Consider the following 24,633-nt stretch of genomic DNA (forward strand, 5'->3'; position numbering starts at 1 on the left):
ATTTACTATAATTTTGCATCACATGGGATGATTTTATAATGTTTTATGTGTTTTTGTGGAAATTGTATTTAATTATGTACTGTGTTTTACATGGTGTGGTCCACCCTGAGCCTGCTTGTGAGGAGGGCAGAATAGAAGATTAATAAAATAATATATTCTGGAAATCCAGATTTGGCAGTCTGGCGTCACAAGATATTTGGAGTTCGGGAATTCCAAACCAATTCTTTAACTTGGTTTAGCTGTATCAGAGAAATTTGGCTATTATTCCCTATGGGAAAAATAAATACAGGGGGTATCTAGGGAGGGGAGGGTTGGGGGTTATTTTTCAAGCAGACTTCTCCAAATGAGCATGTAACCTAATGTGTTCTCTGAAGACTGTCAAAGTTTCAGGAACACTGGATCCCGGGGCCACCTCTCAGGGTCCCTAAAGAAGATCCTCCCAGCCCTTCTATTTGTTCCTATTATGGGGGGGGGAGTCAAAACTGACTCCCATTGCAGAAACACACAGGGGCAAGGCTGCCATGGCACACTCCCAAATACATGTTCATCCCAGGGAAAGCCCAATGGAACCAAACTGAAGTTTACTCTCAAAACCCAAATGCCCCCTGAGCAAACTGCCCAGCCATTATCCATTGTTTTCAAAGGTGGGAAATTTTCCAAGTTGATTCGCAGGGCACAAACACACCAGTGCAACACTGCCATACTCCCAAATGCAAACTCATCCCAGGGAAAGCCCAACAGAAGCAAACTGAAGCAAAGGAATGGAATACTCCCAGAACTAAAGCGAAGCAAGGGAATAAACATCACACCAGAGAATCACATCCATTCCACCCAAGCCAAGCTGAAGCAAGGGACACTCTTGTAACTTAGCCCAACTGAACCAGTGTCACTCACAGCAGCCAGGCACTGGATTTAGCCAGTGGGGGAAACACCACAGAACAGAATCAAGCAAGACCCAGCAACCAGCACAAAATGACGGCAAGCAAGCCAAACTGCACACCCCTAGTCCCACACAGATGTTGATCTGCTTAAATTTAGGAAAATAGATAATCCCAACTACGGGCAAATACTCAGACCCCTTAAGGGAAACTTAGTGTGTGGAAATGGGCATTTGAAATTTTTCTTCAGAATAAATAACATCACCTGGTATTTGTTGCAGATCAAACTGATAGTAGAGGGAAAGCTAGAGGGACCATGCTGAAAGTTAGCAACTCTAATGTGCCTTCCAATCATACCATGGTACTAAACATTTTTTAGCCATCTTCTGGTGCATTGCACTACAAGCATATTCGGAGCAACACAAAGCATACCTAATTGCTATGAAAGGACACTCTTTCTCCCATAGGCTTCTAAATGAGGAAGACATAGCACAAAGAGAAAAAAACAGTGGATATTGAATGGTACCATTGCCAACAGGTGTGGTAAAAAAAAATCACTTTCCAATTCAAGTCCAAATCCACTCTAATGTAGCATGATTGAAAGGAGGAAAATCCTCCTTCTACTGCCTTTCATTTCTAGGCCTAAGGGTCTGCTAGCTAAGCCTTACATCCACCTACGTGTTACAAATATCCTGGCTACAAAATTAACAAACCAAAGCAATCAAAATAAAGTCAAGGATTCAGTATAATACTCACTGTAATATCCAGTACTAAAAGGCCAGTCACTCAGGGCTTCCAAATAATTTTGGATTACATTCCTCTGATCCCCCCCAACACACATACACACACACTGCTGTTTTAAATGCTCATTCTCTACTCCAGAAGAGTGACAGATGGTTTAGATTTCAAAGAATATCCCTTAAAATGTCAATTCAAGTTTTGAATAATGTGTCCTCTCTTTATGTACTTAAAACCAAACCTTTTAGTCTTGTCCACTGCAATCTTGTAAGGTTCCCTTTATGTTTTAACCATTTTGAATGTGAAGGAAACTTTTCCAGGTGATTCTGTGACACTTTTAATGTAGGAGGTGTATTGAGTTAGGAAATATTAGTATCGGCTAAAGAGAAGGGGAGGAGGGCTTAAATGTATCCATCCACATTTACTCTGTATTTCAGTGACATGAAGAACATTATATGAAGGCAGCAATTTAGGGAGTATTTACATGAGAGTAATTCATATTGAATGTAGTGGGACATGTGCTTAGAAATCATCCACACAACTTCCAAGGAATCACTTATGTATGTAGTTATTTAATTTATGCTTTTAATAGTCTTTCTTTTTCACTGAAACTTATTTACCAACACTAACTAGAAGATCCAGGGTAAAGCTAAGTTTAGTGCAATCAATTTCCTGAATCCTTGAGTTGCTGAAAAAATGTTTGCTACTACATGGAAGCAGTATATATTGGTTAATCACAGAGCTGCAGTAAAGCTGCCATAAAGCATACTGCTGAAATTATAGTAAAGCTCAACAGCTGAAGTTTTAGTTGATTTTTTTTTTAAATCCCACCTACCCATCAATTAGATTAAAAAAATTTTAAGATACTTAGTACAGCTAGCACTTGCTTGTTTAATTTCATTCAAATGGATAGCCGGATTCATAAAATGGGGCCAGCCATCACTGTGGTATACTATTTGGCAAATCTGGTGAGACCTTCAGGTTTTCAGAAAAATCTGTCTTTGTTTTAAAAAAATAATAATTTGGGTGATGGACTCTGAAGATCATAACCACAAAAAGCAAACTGCCATAGCTAGAGTTGCCAGCCTCCAGGTGGTAAATAGCCAAACCGACAAAGAGAAATCCCACCATAACTTGCTAACTACTAAGAATTCAAAATGAAATGATATATATATATAAATAGAATAAACCTTCTTAGAATTGTGTATATCATTTCATTTTGAATTATTAGTAGTTAGTAAGTTATAGTGGGATTTCTCCTTATTGGTTTAGCCTCCAAATGGTGGTTGGAGATCTCCTGCAACTACAACTGGTCTCCAGGTGACAAAAATCACTTCCCCTAGAGAAAGTGACTGACTTGGAAGGTGGATTATATGGTATTATATCCAGCTGAGGTCCCTCCTTTCCCCAAACCCCACCCTCTCCAGGCTCCACCCCCAAATCTCCAGGAATTTCCCAACATAGACCTGGCAACCGTAGCTGGAGCTGAGGGGCATTTGGGATACTGGAGCACCTCAAAATGGTATGTGAAAACTGGTAGTGGCCAGGTGCAGTGAAGAGGAAAACATGATGGTGAGAGACAGAAGAAGAGAGACAGAATCGGTGATGAGGGAGAAAAAACCAGATGGACAGGTGAAAAGAGGGGCTGAAGTTGGCAGAGAGAGGCAAAATGAGATTTCTAATTTTGGCATAATACATCCCCTCATATCTGTCCCTAGTGTACTGAAACTAAAATATGTGACATTGATTATTTAAAAAGTACTAAATTTGCACTGAGACAGTAGGTCCAAAATAAAGATGATTTTCTGTATAACGTTTTTTTTAAAAAATACTATTTTGTAACATTAATATTGTGCAGCTTCACCAAAGCCATATCTTTAGGGTGGCCTTGTAAAGTAGTAGAGTTCTTTCATGCAGGGCAAATTTCAGAAGAATATAATGTGGGCTTGTAGCTTTTTTCTTGGTTTCATTTGGTGTGCTCAGGAGTATTACTTCATGAAAGGCACATATGAAATCTAACCTGTATCTAAATATTTTTTGGAAATGTAAACAAGTAGAAGTTGATTTAAACTGGCCTGAGTGAGGACCTTTGGCACATCTGTGTTATGAATAATACCTATTTAGTACACTCCTAGCAATAAAAAATAGCAGTAACAATAGTCATGATTTAAACAGCACTCTATGTAGAGCTTAACCCCCTGCACTTGAAAGTACGCTTAGGCAGCCAGTAGTCCCACTACAGCCAGTAATCCTTTGTCTAATGTCCGTATTCATTTTGTGTGAATTTATGCCATTTTCAAATGGCCTGTTGTTCAGAACTGACTTTTGGCTGAAATGAAATGACTGTTTGGGAATCCTACCAGCAGGCTGATTGAAAAACCAATGGAGCCAGATTAAAATTCACCAGGTGGCCACCCTATTTACTTGGCAGCCAAAGGTTTTCAGACCCTATGACCAAAAAAACCAATGCTGTGATTCCTTTTTACAAAGGAGAGCTACAAGGAATGGACAAAATTGCCTTGCAGTTGCTTTCTCTCTGAGCCAAAAGACTAAAACAGGTGATCAGCAGAATCCAAGCCAGCAATGCTCCTGCTTCCCTGTAAAATATATATCTTCTCTTTTTTTGTCCACATACACCACATTTCTTTCTAATATGCTGAACTCGTAAGTTTGTTGCTCCAATAACCTCAGACCTGCTCCTGGGCAAGTAATAAGTTGTGTGTTTGTGAGTGCATCACCTCTGCCCTGTGTCATGCTTCTGTCCTGAGAGAGGACGGAAAGCATGCGAGCTTGAGCAAGAACAACAGCAACAAAAGTTTTGGACTCGTCTGAACCACTGCCAAACTTCACAATGCTTTTAAATGATTATGTAGACCTTTGGACAGCTGAACCCTGGCTGGTTGAGCTTGACCTCACTGTTGTGATCACATAGCAGCTTAACTTTGCTTTTCTATCAGATTAGGAAGCTTAACTTGTTGCATTTGGAAGGAAAAAGGCAGACACTGTGTCAGGGAAACATTCTTGACACCTTGTGTTCTCATGGGGCTTCTCTGCTATTTTTATCATGCAACCTACTGTATCTATCACATTTAGGGATGAGTTAATGTTCCCTTTTCTGTTTTCTGGTTCCCCCCCCCCCCCATGCCTCTGCATCTAATTATGATTGTCCGTATGCACCAAGAATGGCTTCTCAGCCAGTTGCCATACTGAATGCACTACGGTTGCCAGGCCCTCTGAGCATTCTAAAGCTAAAAAACACTGGCCATTCAAAGCCTTCTTCCTCCATGGATCTTTCTACTCCTCTGATAGGTAATTATCACCCTAAAATCTATTCCTACTTTCACCACTGCTTTCCTAGGACTCTTGTGTGCATGTGAGTTGCCTCTTACTGTGTATTTGAATTTCCCATTAAAAAACAAATTACTCGTGTTTTGGAAAACACCCATCTCTTGTTAGTTTCCTTGGGGAGGGGACCTAGTAAAAACTGGTGGAGCATCTCACTTGTTACCACCTCTTGCATAGCTTTCTCCTTGTTTGCAAGGAGACCCATTCCAGTAACACAGGGGCACACCGCGGGGTTGTCACTCATGATGCAGCCAGGCAGCCAGGATTCAGCAGTGCAATTCTTAATCTTCTTCTGAAGATGGCTTATATGGGCTCTGTAGAGTTAGTAATAAATGGAGAATGTTAACTTCGTTCTTTCTGACAAACAGGCAAAGATCATGATCTTGTTGCTTAAAAGATCTATAAAACCAAAACTCTATTTATCCTACTTTTCCAAAAAATACTAAACTATTCTCTTAAATTTGGATTCTTTGAGGAAGACTTGTGAGGCTCTGGGGATTACAGTCTCCTGAAACTAGAAAACTAAGCAAAAGAAACTGAAAGATATAACATTTTTTGAAATATTTCTTGTGCTTTGTGCTTCAATGCCTTTTGGAGTAACTGTGAAAGTAGCTTTTTTTTAAAACTGTTTTTATAGTGTCTTTAATTTATAGGGAGAAAAATTTGATTGTATAGAAAAGCCCAAAATAATGGATACTAGATATTACTGGTGCGGATATCACCTACACAGTTTCACAGTCCATGCTTAAAACTTGGAGAATGCTGGCATTATCTGTTGAATGCTAGGGAGTCCCTTTTAAAAGATATCCACTTCCATGCAAAGCACTCAAAGGTGTTCAGAACAGAGAGACAGAGGGATATAGTTGATGCATTTTCAAAGTCTTTCTTATTACCAAGGAAACCGGATTTCTCTGTCTGTCTTTTGAGCTCATGGTTGCAAAGGAAATCTGACAATCGTATTCAAGTGCTTGTGTTAATTCATCTTTTTAAAGGATCTACTGGTATTTCCTTCTTCCAGAGAATCGATGGGCCCGGACTCACCTGGGCCCGGGTTGCTGCCGGCGCGTCGGGAGGGAGGGAGGCGGCGGCGTCCATGTTGCGGGGCTCGCCCGTCCGGCCAGGGGCGAGCCCGGCCAATCGGTTTAAACCGCGGCCGCCCAATCAGGGAGGCCGGGGTGTCCGGGGGGGCGGGGCCTGGGAAACGGACTGCAGGTTTGCAGTCTTCCCTCAGGTCCGGCTCCACCCTATTTATCTCTGCTGCCGGCCGCGTTCCTCTTCAGTCGCCGGCAGAGGACGATCACCCACCCTCCTCTCCCTGTTTCTTTGGCTTGTTTTATGCTATTGTCACAACTTCGTTTGCGGTGGGCATCGGGGCAGATCTCATTCGGGGGGGCCAGGGCCTGCGCGCCCAGGCCCTCTAAGGGGATTCCCATAAGGGATCTTGGGGGTGAGCGATGGAAGGGCCCGCCCGGCTCGGGGGCGGCCAGGAAAGCTCACCCCCAGGTGGCAGGGGAGGCCACTCAGGGGTGTACACCCAGGTGACCCCCCCATATGCCACTCCTTGGGTCCCCCCCTCAGCATGGCTGAGGGGGGTGGGTTCCGGCTGGCAGGCGGGCCAGCCGATGCTTTCTGGGATCTGCCCCTCATGCTGCGCCAATGCTCCCATTGTTATGCTAATAAAGTTGTGGCCTGTTTTCACCCAGCACCGGTTCTGGTCTCTTCATTCCGCGCACCTCCCTCCCCACCTTAGCATAGGCAGCAATCATTTCTAAGAAAAGACAAACAAGAATAAGGCAGGAAATAGGGACAAAATGTGGCAAAAATATGTTGGAGTCCAATCTGGGAAAATGTTACCATAAATCCTGATTCCTCAGGTAACCTTACAGCATGTTGTTTCTTTGAAATGCACATTTTTTTTCTTCTGATTTCTCATATTGAACCTTCTCATTGCATTGCATTGCCAAAGCAGTCCACCATTGTATCTGGACAGTACTTAGTGGTTCAGAGGATGTGACACTTATAATAATATTAATAATAACATTCATTTATATACCGCCCTTCAGGAAGACTTAACACCCACTCAGAGCAGTTTACAAAATATGTTATTATTATCCCCACAACAACAAACACCTGTGAGGTGGGTGGAGTTGAGGGAGCTCCTAGAAGCTGTGACTGACCCAAGGTCACCCAGCTGGCTTCAAGTGGAAGAGTGGGGAATCAAACTCGGTTCTTCAGATTAGTGTCCCACACTCTTAACCACTACACCAAACTGGCTTTTACAAGCAGAAGATTTTCTACCTCAAACAGAGTCAAAGGAATGAGAAATAAGGAGACTAAACCAAGACAAAGGGGCTTGCAGACATACTGGCAGGTGAAATTGCAGCCATAAGGCAAGGCTGGGGAGGAGGGCAAGTGCCCCAACAGGATGAGGGGCACCTGAGGGGAGGAGCAAGGGGAGGAGTGTAGGAGGGACCTGGCCCCTCACCAGCAGCCCTTGTGGTCAGCGCTGCTATTTCTTTTTTGGCAGCGGGGATGACTAATGGTTTACCACCACCACCACTCTCATTGTCAGCTGTGACTGGTGGTTGCTTGTCACAATTTTATTGCAGTTTTGATGCATTGGGCTGGATCCATTGGAGTGAATCATGCTGTCTGGGCAGCTCAGCCCTCCCTTTTCAGTATCCCCTTAAGGGTACGTTCTAGGCTAGCCATTGTAGCTTCACTCTGAGTGTCAGGGACCACCTAGGCCAGGCCTAGACGGGAGTATACCCCCTACCATCCCGTGGTGCCCAGCAGACATGCTGGGGAAGTATCCATCAAGCAGTAGCTATTCAATGCAATGGATCCATGCCTTGCCAATGCTTGAATGGCTGTAATCAATAAAGTTGTATTTTGTTTTCATCCAAGGATGGTATGTTGTATATTCTTTGCTCTGGGCACCAGCCTCATCATTGCCTATGTGAATACAATGTCTTTTTAAATGCTTCTTCTCACAGAATAGGAGCCTGAGTCGAATCGTTAATTGGATTAAGGATCCCTCTGAGAGAGGAGGAGAGTCAATAAAATTTTGAAAATATTTTGGATGAGAACAGTTTTGGTAGCTTCAGTATGGGAAAAGTGATGACAGTGTTGAGAATGGCCATAAAGTAGGTTGTGGTAGAGTTTCAAAGCCATCAGATCTATTTCCACTCACATTATAATAATATATAATAATAACATTTGATTTATATACCACCCTTCAGGACAACTTAAGCTCAGTCAGAACGGTTTACAAAGTATGTCATTATTATTCCTGCAACAATTATCCTGTGAGATGAGTGGGGCTGAGAGAGCTCTGGAAGAGCTGTGACTGACCCAAGGTCACCAAGCTGGCTTCAAGTGGAGGAGTGAGGAATCAAACCCGGTTCTCCAGATTAGAGTCCTGCCACTTTTAACCACTGCACCAAATTGGCTCCCAAACATTCTCCCTCTTATATACTAGGACAATATATGCATCTGGTGGGGAGGTCATAGTATACAAACAAACAAACAAACAAAAACCTTTGACAGAATTCAAAATTTACATTTCCACGTGGGAAATGTAATGTTTAAATCAAGCCTTATTCTAGGGTTGCCAGGTCTTGGTTGGGAAATTCCTAGAGATCTGGGGTGGGGCTTGGGTTTGGAGAGAGAGGGGGCTCAATAGGATATAGATCCAGAGAGTCTACCCTTCCAGTTCCTGAGCACTGTAGTCTGGAAAGGTAATTCTCAGAGATTCCCAGGCTCCAACTGGAGGTTGGCAACCCTACCTAACTCTCAAGCAAACATGAGTTCCAACTTTGTGAGAGAAAAAGAAATTGCCAGACTGAATCAGAGGCCAGTTTTTGAGACTGAAATAAAATATAGCTCCAAAATGATATAAAGCAAGCAGTGGTCCATAGAGAAGAATGGGAAAAATCATATAAACAGATAAAAATAAAGAGTGCAAAACTGTAAAGAGCAATAAGGATGAAAACAATGTTTACTGAGGGAAAATAGAAAAGAAAGAAAACTAACAATTCTGTAGATACAATGTTTTCAGTAGGTAGCAACTGTTTAAAGTTAAATGAAATGGGGCTAGTGGCACCTTAAAAACTAATAAAATGTATAGTTTAAAATAAACCCTTAGAACATAAGGAGAAATAAAGGCTATGAATATGAATGTAGACATAGAAGTTATGTTAGGGGAAAAATTGTCAACAGCCATGTCTACGTTGTAGAAATAGAATACATAGCAATTTAGAATATGCATATGATAAACACGAAAGAGAACATTTTTAAAAAGAATTTTATACAAAAATATATTTAAATATACCCCAACAAGATTCAGCAACATATAAACCAAAACTATTGACAGGGGAAAAAAGACAACTTTCTCATTAAATTCAACTACAATGCACTAATATAGTCCAATAAGGATTAACATAACAGTTCGGAGAAATCACTTTGAGTGTGGGAGGGGAGGAGACCTCTTGAATATTTCTAAAATAGATTAAAAGGTATTTGAAAGAATAAAACAGAAACAAATACCAATTACAAGAATCTCAGGGCCAAGCTACACATGACGAATGACACTTGAACGGCAAGTGGATTGAGTGGAGGGCAAGTGAACAGGGAGAAATACACTTGCTGTTCAAGTGTCATTCGTCATGTGTAGCTTGGCCCTTAGTGTCTGTGTTAATTTTCACTTCAAGTTAAGACATGTGACTTTAATAACAGTCCAAAACTGAGGAACAAAGAGATACATACTGAAATATATAATTGAAGGGAGGAGAATGCTTTTAAAATATATCGATAAAAAAGTTGAAACTGTGTTTGAAAAGAAGGATAGTCTATTGTGCAATGTTTCTACATGATTAGAGAAACTGACAGTGCAATCCTAAACAGAGTTACCCGAGACTAAACCCATTGATTTCAACGGAGTATAAAAGATATTTATCATGTAAAATACAAAAGAAATAAACAAAACTGAAGCGGTGTATGTTTATTGAGAAAAAGGAAAAAATGTAGAAAAAGGTGGTGTTACATACTTTATTTTTCATAGTTTATTGAGAGTTATGCCGGCTGCTGGAGCCCTTTATAATGTTAAAATATCCAGGAGCCTTCAAAATGCCAAAAAACATAACGCTCATTAGAAATGTCATTGTTCAAGATCTTCATGATCTTTTTCAAATGATAACCATTCTGTTTCAGAGAGGAGCTAGAGAATATTTACCAATTTAAAAGGACTTTGTTTCTTATCTGTGGCAATCAGTTTGCACTGAGACACAAAGAACAATATTGCTGTCTAATAAAGGGAATAATGTCTTACCAAACGTATGTCCTGATGAATATCTTGCTGCACCATACTTATCAATTTTTAAATTTCTAAAAGGTTGTTTAATTTATAGCAAATGGTTTGGCGAGGGGGGAATGATAAAAACTGAAAGTACAAAATTAACAGCAAACTTGTTTGGTGAGTGTTCATTTTCCTAATTCTACAGTAGCCCAAAGGAACACTTGCTAGAATATAATTCAGCCTGACATTTAACAGGGTCGGATCGACAGGGGGGCAGGAGGGGTAGTCTGCCCCCGGCGCTGCCAGAGAGGGGGCGCTGGGCACAGCTACCAGCTGCCGGGAGCACGTGGGCAGCAGCGCGGGGGGCTGGGAGGCTGCCTGCGCCATTTGCCTGCTCCACAGGACAGGGGGCGGCCGGCTTGCCGTGCGCACCCTGTCCTGTGGGGCAGGCAAAAGGCAGTGAGAGGGTCTGGGAGGCTGCCCATGCCATTCACCTGCCCTGCAGGACAGGGGGTGGCCGGCTTGCTGCGCCATTCACCTGCCCCGCAGGACAGAGGGTGGCTGCCTGGCCACCCCGTCCTGCAGGGCAGGTGAATGGTGCAGATGGCTTCCCAGCCACCCGCGCTGCCTCCACCAGCTCCGCGGCACGTTGCTGTTCATCAAGCCAGACAGTCTGGCACCTGCAATCAATTCCCTTGGCAACTTTGGCAGGGATTGTCTGAACTCTGCCTGAACTCCTGCTGTTGCCCTGGAAACCCCAATCTAAGCCCAATTTAGCTTCATAGGCAAGTGTGGAGCTCCAAATTTATTACAACAAGGGAGCAAAGATCCCAGCTCTGACTTTGCAGACAGTGGAGAGACAGTTGCTGTTGGCATTTGACAGGGAGAGTGCATTTGAGCTTGAATTTTCTTTGTGTATGGTGGGATAGCGATCTACCCCTTCAAGTTCCAGGGCTGCTGCCAGGCTCTGGGCCAAGCTATTATTTATTATTGCTACTTTTCCTGCTGCCTGCTCAGTTAAGGTTTCTGGGAGTGGTGCGGTAGGGATATTGACTTGGATGATGGCTGGAGGAGAGTCTGCTGGCCCCCATGAACAGCCAACCACGAACATGTTAGTAAACAGGGCCATGTTTGTGGTTGTTCGTGAGTCCCTGTTCATGGATGGCAATGAACAACGAACATCGTGTTCATTTTTTTTCCTGTTCATACCCATCTCTATTGGAGAGACAAATGCCCACCTCCCATAATTCAATCAGTGAAGGACCTTCCAACTTTATCTATATTCGAACACATGGCATAGAGATGGTAGCTGCTGATGAACTTTTTTCTAGATGTTTGGAAAGCTTTTACAGATGCTTATGAATAGAATTCTCACTATTGTCATATATTTATTTCTATTATGTATGAGGTTTATTTTTTATTATTATTTTCTTTTCAAATAAACTAAAATCTAAAAAAAAAAAGAACCAAAAATGAAAAAAGTGCAATGGAGCACATATCTTCTGTTGGATCTTTTGTTTTAAAGGCAACAACCTGTTTTTCCCCTATAGCAAGGTGAATGCCCTTGTTACATTTCTGCAATTTTCTCTCTATCAGAAGCATAGCCCTAAAACCAGAATTGTACGGACTGCTTACAACAAAATGATTATCTACAGAGTCCTTAAGAGATGGGGGCATCAAAGAGGCAAGCCCCAAGCATAGAAGTTATTGTTAGTGTTAAGAAAAGGAAGAACCTTCCCCCATTACTAAGTAATGTTTAGCTGCAGGGTAAAATAAATGTTGTAAATATGTGCTGTAGAATATAACATTTCAATCAGCTGCTGCTTTGGCAGTTAACAGAACAAATATGGATCAGATCAGATATTCTGTTATTAAGTCACCTTTCTCTAGAGCTTTGCTCGGTCAACACTGGGAAGGAAATGAAATAATAGGTTGTCTACACACACACACTCTCACACCTCTCTTTCTGGATAACTCTGTGCCATAAAAAGCCAGTTAATAGGATGTGGTCAGCATAGGACTGGCAAGTGCTCCGACCATTATTTATTTATTTACTTCATCTATACTCTGTCTTTCTTCCCAATGGAGACCCAAATGAGCTCACATCATTCTCCCCATCTCCATTTTTTCCTCAATTTTATAACTTATACTATGTATGGAACTCTCAAACTAGTTGAGAGCCAACATGGAGAGAATTCACTGGAGCAAACAATTAAACTACATATGATGCTGGGAATCTGTATTCAGATCCCCAGATACATATTTGAGCTGTAAAACACTGACATGGGTGCCACATTGCTGCCGAAGGTGAGTTTAATTCTTCCCCTATACTGTTTCCTTAATAGGAAACATCCTTCTCAGTCCTCTTTGGGAGGGCAAAAAAAATGGTAAATACGTATCAGTATTTTGTTCTTTCGTTCTTGGGTAGAGTTACCAGGCCTGTGTCTGGTGATCCTGGGAGCATTTGAAGATGGAGCATGGTGAGGGGGACCATTGTGTGATGCTCTAGAAATTCTCCCAATAGCTACAGTAAGGACCTTAAAAATTGGGGGAATTCCTTGAGTGTCACGGACATGGTAACCAGAAGTGGTGTTACTGTGTCCGTATCAATTTCTCTTCTCTCAGTTTTCTTCTGGAGAGAGCCACAGGGGCAGCAAGAAACCTGGCAAGCCTATTCCTGGCACATAAAGGATGTAGGGGAGGGAAATTTACATTAGCAACTAAGGAAATGACAGAAGATATGAGTTAACCCCCATTTCTCAGTGGTATGACCCTGACCTGCATTGCCTCCAGAGCTTCTTTTTGCAGCTCGATTACTGATCCCCTGTGTCTCATGTTACTGGCCAAACAATTATCAAAGTGAAAAAAGAGGGGCAGAAACATGAATAAAGTGGTAGAGACTAGCATAGCAGCCAGTTCCCACCTTTGTCATGACCTCACTAGATGGCCATTTTCTCTCAAACCCCCTCTCCCCACCATCTTGATATCATAATACTGGCCTTACTTACTTACTTAATTACTTACAGACCTATTGTAAGGATTACAACAAAGTAATGCATACTGTGTGCTTTGAAAGTGCTATGTAAATACTAAGTAACATTTTTAGTTTCAAAATAAACAGCTATCATCATATTGGAGTTGAATATCTTTTATACCCACCTCCACCCCATCCATTTTGAAAAAGTTCACTCTAGATTACTATAGCAACTGTGAATTTGTTTTTCCCCCTTTTCTTTCTCCCTTCCCCACTCTTCTGAAAGTTCTCTTTTTGTAAGTAAGATACTTTAAAAGACTGTGATCAGGACATCTTATATTACAGGTGTCAATTGATATTTTGAAGGCTCACACCTCTGCCGAAGAGTGATAAGGTTACTATCATACTCAGCAGTCTGTTGTACTGTTTGTTAATTAATGTGGGATAACTACTATGTCCTGATTCTATACTAGTGATGCCTTGCTACTCAAAGACATGCACTGGACGGCAGGGACAAAACAATTCACATTTAAAATCTGATTGCTTTAAACCACCCAGCAGGTTAAAATTAAAGTCAAAAGGTAATGAAGTTATATTTGATTAACAAATATGAGATTGTGGCTGAATTGTTGGGTTTAGATAATAATCACATTAATAATAACAACATTTGATTCATATACTGCCCTTCAGGATGACTTAACACCCACTCAAAGCAGTTTACAAAGGATGTTATCATTATCCCCACAGCAACAATCACCCTGTGAGGTGGGTGGGGCTGAGAGAGCTCCTAGAAGCTGTGACTGACCCAAGGTCACCCAGCTGACTTCAAGTGGAAGAGTGGGGAATCAAACCTGGTTCTCCAGATTACAGTCCCACACTCTTAACCACTACACCAAACTGGCTGAGGGCCAAGCTACACATGATGAATGACACTTGAACGGCAAGTGGATTTAGTAGAGGGCAAGTGAACAGGGAGAAATACACTTGCTGTTCAAGTGTCATTCGTCATGTGTAGCTTGGCCCTCAGTTTGTAGGAAACTTGAGATGTAGGAAACTTTTTTCATTACTATAATGACTTAGTCATTAAATTAGCATTCATGAAAATTTGATTGGATCCAATTATTAGCATTTTCTAAGGACTTAACTTGATGATATATTGTCCACGTGTCTTTCATCTGTGCGTCTGCCCTAGGAACTGAATTTACAGGATCAGGACAGTGTTACAAAGGGAAAGGGGACTAACAGTGCAGTCCTATCCGAAGAAGTGAGCTGTGGCTCATGAAAGCTCATACCCTACCACAAATTTTGTTAGTCTTATAGGTGTTACTGGACTCTTGCTCTTTTCTAGTGTAATCCTAAGAAGAGTTACTCCAGTATAAGTCCATTGACTTATAAGTCCAGTATAAGTCTGCCAGTGTTCCTTCCCTGCACCATTTTTCCAAACTGCAACCCATCTGGGGAGCTTTCGTTCGTCCTGATGGGGAAACTTACATTTACTTACTCATGTGGCACATCCAAGTTTGCTTAACAGAGCAAATTGCAGCTCTCTGGGTCCATTTTACGTCAGGTGGAAATGGCTTAAGCCCCTCATTAGCTATTCTTCTAAGGAACTGGTGCTGGCACACATAGCATCTCTCCAGAATTTTATTCTCAAAACAACCCATTTGTGTAATTTAGGTCCAAGGTTACCAAATTAATTCCATACATAAGCAAAGATATGTGTGCCCAGTAATGCCAGCTAATTTGCAGAAACAAATTTTAGTTAAGTCCCTTCCCAACTCTCAGTGCAAGTACCCATAAACTTTGTCAATTTAGGAGACTAACTGTTCAGTCCTAAGAGTCAGATGCCAGCACATTATTACTGTGCTAACCACCCCCCAACAATGTATGTATCAAAAGTGCCCCCCCTGCACTTTATAGGGCATCAGCCATCTTCCTCTTTGGGTTGGCTAGCTCACTAATAGGTGTAGACTACCCCCCCCCCTCACATGTACAGAGTGGGAGAGTAGAAGACAACAAGGTCTCAATTGCAAGCGTTGTCCTTTATCCCACCCTGCCTTTCTGCATGCTTGTATCTGTTTGCAGTGGGAATGCTTAAAAAAAGATCAGAAGACCCAAATTTGACATCCTTGCATTAATTTTCCAACATTCTTATAAAGTTTCCGATTTAGCTCTCTCATCCATCTTACATACCCTCTTGTGTCTGTTTCGTCAGATCAGCGGTATTTCTTCTTTCATTCTGCTGTTCCTTAGTCAGTAGTTATATGCATGTTTGGTAAGTAGCTTAAATTTCCTTATCACAAACTTCAAGGGTGACAATTGTGGTATTAAAAATACAGTAGGCAAGATAGGCGAAAATCTCAAGCTTCTCCAACTATTCTGCACCAGTTGAAAGAAATGATGACTACTATATGGGGCAAAACCAAGGGCTGTTTTTTTGAGCGGGGAGGGTGTGCTACATCAGACCACATAGGATGTGCCAAGTGGATAATCTCAATGACAGCTGCAGTATCCTTTCTCTCTCTCTGGACAGCCTCAACATCAGACATTTGTCCATGAGATGATCACAACTTTGTATAGCAGAATGTAGATACTCAGCATGTAGCACACTATCAGAAAGGCCAATCTTTCACAGAAGCAATGAGAGAGAGGCTGGATGCTAAAATAGCATGTGGGATTTTCACTAAGCTGGGCTGGTGGGAGGAAGGTAACGTAGCTGCTTGGAGGAACAGGCAGAACTTGCCACATTGCTAGCAGCTGATGGAAACAATGTTCTCTCTTGACCAAGAGGCTTCATATTAGGCTCATAAATCAAAAAGATGCTGAAGGAGATAATATATTGGAATGCACCTGAAACATTTCACTGTTCTTATTGAAATCCTTTCAGTTTCCCCTTAGAATTTCTTAAGGCTGGACTAATCGCCTCAATGCTTGACCTGAAACCTCTTACATTTTGCAAGTATCTCTATTAAATACTCATAAATGTTTGAATTTTTAAATGTGCGATTAGACAAGTTCATGGAGAATAGGTTCGCAAAGGGGTGTTCGATGACAGTACATGTTACCTCCAAAGATCAAAAGCTGAAGATAAACATCAGAGAAGGCTTGGTGACCTCATGCCATCCTTATCACTTTCAAAGAATCATTTGTTGGCCAAAGTGGAAACTGAGTGCTAAATGTGAAGAACCTGTAGTCTGATCTGAAAAGTTAAGTGTTATAGAGTAATTTTATCTGCATAACATCGATACAGATGTTATGAACCATGCAAAAGATCAACACCACTATGTACTTTGGTAGTAGAAAGTGCCATCAAGTTGTAATCAACTTTTGGTGACCCCTGCTGAGGTTTTCCAGGGAAGAGACTAAGAGAGGTGGTTTGCTACTGACTGCCTCTGCATAGTGACCATGGTCGTCCTTAGAAGTCTCTTGTCCAACTATGGATTAAGGCTGACCCTAATTATCTTCCAAGATCTGACAAGATCAGATTTGCCGGAGCAGCCCTCTGTAGTTACTGTGCCAGCAAGCTTGCCTTTTCTTTTTATAGATTTGAGTACTAAAGATTTAGCACAACAAATATAACATCTTCTCCTCTTCCCTAAGCAGGTTGTGATTGGTTAAAAGCCACGTGCTTAAACAACAATTCACTGTTTTCTTTTTAAACTCTTCATAGTCTGGATGCACTTACTGAAACCCAGGAGACCAAAAAAACCCAATAATCCAGATCAAAAGTGAAACACGAGGTTTTGTCAAATGGTGATTTGAAATGCAGTGTGATCTGCGTTCAGTCTTGATTTTGCATTCACCTTCAACTTGCCGGCAAACTGCTCAGCCTCCTTTAGAATTAATAAAAGCGGTGCAATTACTAAGTAACATAATAGCAGCAGCAGGAGGGGAAAATAAACTTTGTCTATGAATGTACTATACATCTGATTTTAATCTTTTCTAAAGCTCCTCCCTGTACAATTCATATGACTCTGCTTTTAATCATTTTATTTTTTTAACTTGTCTGGGGGTTATACCACTGTTGTCACATATGGGCAGGGCTATCAAGGTGGGGGGTACGGGGACAAAATTCTGAAGGTCTTGGGGGCCTTTGGGCCTATTAAGCCAGACAAGTAATATGACTAGTTTTATGTGAGGAGAGGGGAAACTTGTTTGGGGGCCCATGGTAGCTCTTAACAGTTCTATACATGAATTGTCTAAATTGCCTGTCACAGGCACAACTTATTTCAGGACTCTCTAAACTAATGTGAGCTGAATGGTGCAAATGATTCAGATGTGCGCTATTCAGGTTAGCAAAAGTGAAAATCTACCGACCATGTGCAGAGAACTCATGAGAACTGATCCATAATCGTCAATGGAATTGTGTAAAAACATTTTGCAGAAAATGAATCAAGACTATGTATTAATATAAAGACATTTTAGGAGAAATGCTTTGGGTGACTGGAGAAAAGTCTCTTACTCTCACAGCACAAATTCACTTAAGGTCATGTCTATCAAAAAATCATGTTCCATACAGCACATTTCACAGTCATTAGAAACTCTAGAAGGAGTGTGGCCTTCTTGGTGTTTGCTCAATGACTATGGAACATCCTTGCAGATGAGATGCATTATTGTCAGTACTGTCTTTTGCTGGCCTTAAAAAGAAATAGATCCAGAGGAGTTAGCCGTGTTAGTCTGCAGTGGCAAAATAGAAAAGAGTCCAGTAGCACCTTTAAGACTAACCAACTTAACTGTAGCATCTGACGAAGAGATTCTCGAAAGCTTATGCTACAGTAAAGTTGGTTAGTCTTAAAGGTGCTACTGGATTCTTTTCTATTTTAAAAAGAAATGTAAGGTGTATTTATATAATAAGAGCAAGGATGAGTTATAGGTGCTTCTGAATTTCTTGTTTGAATTTCTCTTTCAGTTTTCAGGTTTCAGTTTACCAGGTCTTGCTTCCCAAATGGAACTGAGGAATTATAAATTGTTCTGAATTTTATTTCCACATTTTGCAAAGAGTGCTGTGCACGCTCCAATACTAGGAGTGTATGCCAAAAAAGTTATAATTTTGGATTTGGGCTTCTGGGGAGGGGGCTCGATTTTACAGACCTCCCAAAGTAGTGCCTCTCTGAGCAGATACTTTCTCTCTTTCTTAGTGATGGTGCCTTACCTCTGCTATCTATCATGTTTGAAGTTATGTACTAGATTATAACGTGTCTGTTTGTCCAAACTTTTAATCCAGATTTTTAATTCAAGTTTTTAAATTGTCCTTCAATTTTATGGCCCATATTCTGCCTGTTTAATGTTTTTATGGCTCACTCTTAATATGGTGTTCTGCTGCTTTCATTGGCTAGTGGTTTTATGGCTATTGAACTGGGATGGTTCAATGGCTGGGGGATAGTGGCTAGAGATAGTCTGTAATTTTATTTAATTTTAATTTAATTACATAATTTATACTACATCTTTCTGCCCTTGTAAGGGTCACCAAAATACATACCAAAACCAACAAAACATTAAAACGATTAAAAGCAGAGCTAGAATGCATACAAAACCATAAAAAACGACAATTAAAACTTTGGCAGAAAGAAGGGATCACTGACGGAACACTAAAATTCTGAATGTTTTACTTTTTTATTGTTAGCTGCTTCAAACAGATTTCTGGAGGGGAAAAAATAACTAGGTGAAATTTGTAGAAGAATAATTATACTCCTAGACAGGGCTTTTTTTCTGGGAAAAGAAGTGGTAGAACTCAGTGGTGAAACTCAGGAGGACCACACAATGACATCACTTTGGTTCAGCTGGAACAAGGGGGGAGTTTTTTGAAGTTTAAGTTGCCCTTGGCAAAAATGGTCACATGGCTGGTGGCCCCACCCCCAGATCTCCAGACAGAGGGGAGTTTAGATTGCCCTCCACACCACTCAGTGGCGCAGAGGGCTATCTAAACTCCCCACTGTCTGGAGATCAGGGGTCACCAGCCATGTGACCATTTTAAAGAGGTGCCAGAACTCCGTTCCACCACATTCCAGCTGAAAAAAAACCCTGCTCCTAGACAAATCCTTAACCATACCTCATCCATAACTGAATTTCTGACATGTTGGTTTACTGACAATGCAATCACATGATTATTTTACTGCCTAATATTTCTATGTAGCTTATGGATGTTTCTTTCTTTTCTTCCCCTCTTGGCAGCATGGGTGTTTTTTGATGTTGCTTCAAATACCATACAAATGATTTTAAATGAATAAATGAATTGGAAGTAGAAGTGTTTTAAGAGGCAGGATGCTCAGTACTCAAAAGGGACACACATCTGGAACTCAGTTTTACCTTGATGTTGACTCTGGTGATGGCAGAATTGCTCTTTCACATTGGAAAAAAAAACCTTTGACAAGAATAGAAGCAGAAGGTGGTAATTTTTCATACTCCTTAATTGCCTCCCAATGTGGATAAAATAGTGACTTTAAAAGACTGTAGCATCATCGCTCAAATTGAAATAAAACCTCTGGAGAATAACTTCAAAGGACAGGTAAAGATCCTTCATTTATTAAGGAAAGCTGAGGCTAAATTAGCCACTGGCTTCAACAAAACTTGCCTGTCATTATATATTCCTTTTGTGTCATATTTAATAATGTAATAAAATGGCTGCTCATGAACAGGCTCTCAAAACAAGGAATTAAGAGGCTGTCTTCTATTGAGTTAGACTGACTTAAAGTTGCCATTGCCAGCTCTTATTTTTCTTATCAAGGGTTGCTGTGACTTTAACAGCAGAAAGACAGTAAGATTTCTACAGGTGCAGTTTTCTTGCCATTTTGACAGACATTGTGACTCTAAAATGCCTTCATTGAATGCTCAATGCCTCTTTTGGAAAAGGCAACCAGCGATTCTTCCAATGTAAAGTGTTTCTTGGGAGTCTCAGACTACACACATGTATTAGGGGAAGGGTTGCGATCTCCAAGGTGGGTAATGTTACTAGAAACATAGGGGTGGAGACTGGGGTAGCCAAATTTGGGGGAGAGACCTCAGCACAGTATAATGCTGTAGAGTCCACTCTCCAGAGTAATTATTTTTCTCCCAGGGAGCTGATATCTGTAATCTGGGGATGATTGATCAGGGAAAGCATTGATCAGGAAAAGCATTGATCAGCATTGTGATAACACTCCAGGTTTGTCCCAGAAGTAACATCAGGATGCTCTAGGAATCCCCAAAATTCTATGGTAAAACTGATCAGCCTCATCTCCTCTCCATTTTCCTCCTGCCGCTCATTCAAACAGTGGCAAGAGCTGGGGGGCAATGGTGGGAGTTCTGCTATTCCAAGTAAGCTGGCAATCCTGGATAAGCCATGAGTGCTTCCCAGACTTACACAAGACTTCAAGCCATGTGCTAAGTGCCAAAAAATAAGTATTCTTTGGCTTTTACCCTTTGGTTCATGACTCTGGACACACTTTAAGTCTCTGTCAAAAAAGAAAAGAAAAAAGGAGCAGTTGCTCAGTCAAGATCTATTCAGCCGGCTAGGTTGTTCCCAGTTTCCCCCTCTGCTTTAAAGTTATCACAGCCACTTAAGATGTATATAGGTCCTATAACTTTTGCACTGTTCTCATTGAGGTGGTAAGCCCATATCTGGGCTGTACCACTTCAGATTGCAAGAGAAAGTCTCCAGATTGAATGCTGTTCCATTTTTGAAAATGAAAAATAAGTTCCTGCATTCTCCCTGAGTAATCATCTATATGGAGGCATTTTTGTTTGTCTGGAGGAGTATGAAATTATTTTTCAACATTATTTTTGTGTCAAACATCAGTCTAGTACATCTAATATTCAAACAAACAGCATATATTTTACATTGTAGTAGACAGAGTGCTGAACTAGGATTGGATGAAAACAGGTTAGAATCTCCACTCTGTCACAGAAGTTATTTGGATGACCTTGGCAGCTATCCAATCTTGCAGAATGGTTGTTTTAAGAATAAAATGGGAGAGGGGAGAACAATATTGTAAATCACTTTTGGTCTCCTGTTGTGGAGAAAAGTGGGGTATATATACACACACACACACATCATATAAATTATATACAAAAAAGCATTCAGCGTGTGTACATAATACAAACCAGTCTACAAAAACATACAGCAAAAAGATTGAACTGAAACTGTGGGTGCATATATAAACAAAGTAAGTGAACTAAAGAACATTCCTTCATCCCTATTTTTTCAACCAAAGGGCTCTTTTCATTTCTTATCTGCCCCATTTGGTGTTGCTTAATTCTTCTCTCCATCCCTTGCCACTCATATTTTGTCTGCTTAGGAAAGAGAACCAGAGAACAAACTGCTAAGAACTGCTGACCGGCATACCGGGCTGTTGAGGCAAATTAATTGCAGTAAGCAAAACACTTCCTAATGCATTCTTCGATTATGCATCTTCCTGCTGCCAGAGGGATCTCAATAGAGTCTTTATGCTTTCCTTCTTTATCTCCTTGTAGGTCTGATTGACATGTGAATTGCAAAGCAGCTCGGTTTAGAGAATTGCTCTGGGACTTTTTAGAAAATATGAATATTATTCTATCATATACACATCCAAATCAAAATAGTGACATTTCATTATCTTGGCAAATTATTTATATGCTGAAATACGTGGGACCTCATCTTTCAGTACATTGCACATGCTTAATCTCTTCCCCTCACATTCTCAATTTTCTCAATGTGAAACAGACCAAGAGAGGTACTGTTTGGCCTTTGGGGGAAACTTGCTTGTACCCAATCAATACATACTGGGACCTCAATAAGGCAAATTACACTCTTCAATGGGGCTATTTCAGGCTGGGGAAATGGTTCAAGGGAAGGCATCTGAACCAGTCCCACATGCACCTGGGATAGGTTTGCTAGCCTCCAGGTAATGGCTGGAGATTTTCTAGAATTGGGCACAAACAGCATTATGAATGCAAAAAAGCTCACGAACAGCCTGTTTGGCTGTTCGCAAAGAGGCTGTTCATGAGAACCCATTCCAAACAAACAGGTGGTCGTTGGAAGCCTCGTCCGTTGCTGTTCATTGCTGTTCATCAAGCCAGACCGTCTGGCACCTGCAATCAATTCCCATGGCAACTCAGGCAGGGATTGTCTGAACTCCTGCTGTTGCCCTGGAAACCCGGAATCAAAGGGGAGTTTAAATGCCTGTTTCTGTGCCAGAAAGGGGCATTTAAACTCCTGAATCAGTTGCTCATCGGGGGCTTACCCTACAAGTGGCTGAGTGCCAGCTGCCCCTCTCCTGGTGCTAGAGGGATGGGAAGAATCTCCCCGACCCTCTAATCACCAGGAGAGCCGGCAGCACATGGCTTCTTCCCGGTGCAAGCAGGACAGGGAGAATCTCCCTGTCCCGCTTGCCCGGGGTAGGAGTGGCTCCAGGGCACCAGCCCTGCCGGGTGCAAGCGGGCCACGGAGAATCTCCCTGGCCCACTCGCATGGGGCAGGAGTGGCCCTGGGGTGCTGGCACTGCTGGGTGCAAGCAGGACAGGGAGAATCTCCCTAGCCCATTCGCATGGGGCAGATGCGGCACTGGGGCTCTGGCCCTGCCAGGTGTGAGTGGGCCAGGGATAATCTCCCTGGCCCACTTGCATGGGACAGATGCGGCCCTGAGGCACCAGCCCTGCCGGGTGTGAGTGGGCCAGGGAGAATCTCCCTGGATCACTTGCACTGGGCAGGAGCGGCCCTGGGGTGCCGGCTTTGCTGGGTTGAGCGAGAAGGAGAGAATCTCCCCTCACCACTCGCACCGGGCAGAAGAAGCCCGGCAGTGCTGGGGTGGGGCAGAGGTGAGGGGGTGGGGTTGTTTTAAGGGCCATGACGCTTGCAAGTGGCAGGATAGGGCCCTTTAAACTATCAGATGGCAGGCAGCAGGGGGTATCCCTGTCAGATTATGGATAATAAGATATGGTAGGTGGATCCCTGGATCATTTCAGCAAGACACATGTCCTTGGTTAAATGACTTTTATTCAGAAATCAGATCTTTCCATATGCATAGGACCATAAATTTACTTAGAGCCAAAGAAGCATCCAAGCAGTACAGCTTCTTTGAAAGGAATAAAGGCTTGATGAAAGTACAGGTCTAAATACTCAAACATTCCCCTCCCTCCTAAACCACAAGTTTGAGTGAGAAGAAGTCTGGGAAACTTTTCTGGAGTTTATACATTACTTAGACAAGATATAGAGAACTGTAACATTTCAGACATTACAAGGTCACTTCAAGGAACTTCAAAAGAAGAGATTACCTGCAGCTCTCCCAGCTGCGCTCCCAGGCCCGGGACAGGGAGAAAACAAAAGTGATGCAAGCAGTCTATGAAATCCAACAGTGATGTACATAGCAGTTATAATATAAAACCAGACAGTAACACAGCATTAGTATTTAGCACCCCTAGAACTATGACATGGGTGTAGGGGCTACAGACATGACAACCCCCCGCCACCTGCCAGCTGATAGTTTAAAGGGATCTTTAAATGGCCAGGTAAGTGGATTAGAGGGGGGCTAAGTGGGGTGGGGGGGCTGCATGCCCCCATGAAAAACGAACAATGAACGTGTTCTTGATAGCATCATGTTCGTCAATGTTCGTTGTTCATTGTTCGTGGACGGCAATGAACCACGAACAGCAAGTTCATTTTTTTTCGTGTTCGTGCCCATGTCTAATTACAACTCATCTCCAGGCAACAGAGCTCAGTTCCCTTGGAGAAAACGTCTGCCTTGGAAGGTAGACTCTATCATATTATACCCAGCTGAGATCCCTCCCCTTTCCAAACTGTACCCTCTCCAGGCTTCATCCCCCAAATCTCCAGGAATTTCCCAACCTAGAGTTGGCAACCCTAACCTGGGAACTGATCTCCAAGCAGCAACTTATGCCTGATTGAAAGTACTCATAGCAATTTGCACATGACCTGAGGGCCTTGTAACATGTAGGTTGTTTCCACACATCCTTGAAGCGATGGCCCACTCACTGAACACTGGCGGCAGACATCTCTATTTTCAAAATGGTTGCAGGCTGTTTGTCTTCCATTTCTTAGGCACTGAAAAAATGGAAGCCAAAAAGCCTGCAACCATTTTGAAAACAGATGTCTAGAGTGAAGGGGGAAAGCCATCAGCATTTGGTGAGTGAGCCATCCCTTTAAGGATGTGTGGAAATGGCCGTAGTTAGGCCAAGAGTAAAAAATGCATATTGGCCCTTCCGACTGAATAAATCTGTGTGTATTGACTCAGAATATTGAATCAGAAGGGGAAAAAATGTTAAAACAGCTTCACTTTTGTGAAAAAGTTAACATCTTCATTGTTTGTGTACAAGTAAATAGAATTCCAGTCCACTGTAAAGGTAAGTGCTGACTCTTCCTTTTTAAGGCCATTTAAGGTCCTATGGACTGGGGGCAAGGTACCATTGTAGCCAGCTTCCCCCTTTAAGAA

The sequence above is a fragment of the Eublepharis macularius genome, chromosome 14, assembly GCF_028583425.1.
Source record: "Eublepharis macularius isolate TG4126 chromosome 14, MPM_Emac_v1.0, whole genome shotgun sequence".
Lineage (NCBI taxonomy): Eukaryota > Metazoa > Chordata > Lepidosauria > Squamata > Eublepharidae > Eublepharis > Eublepharis macularius.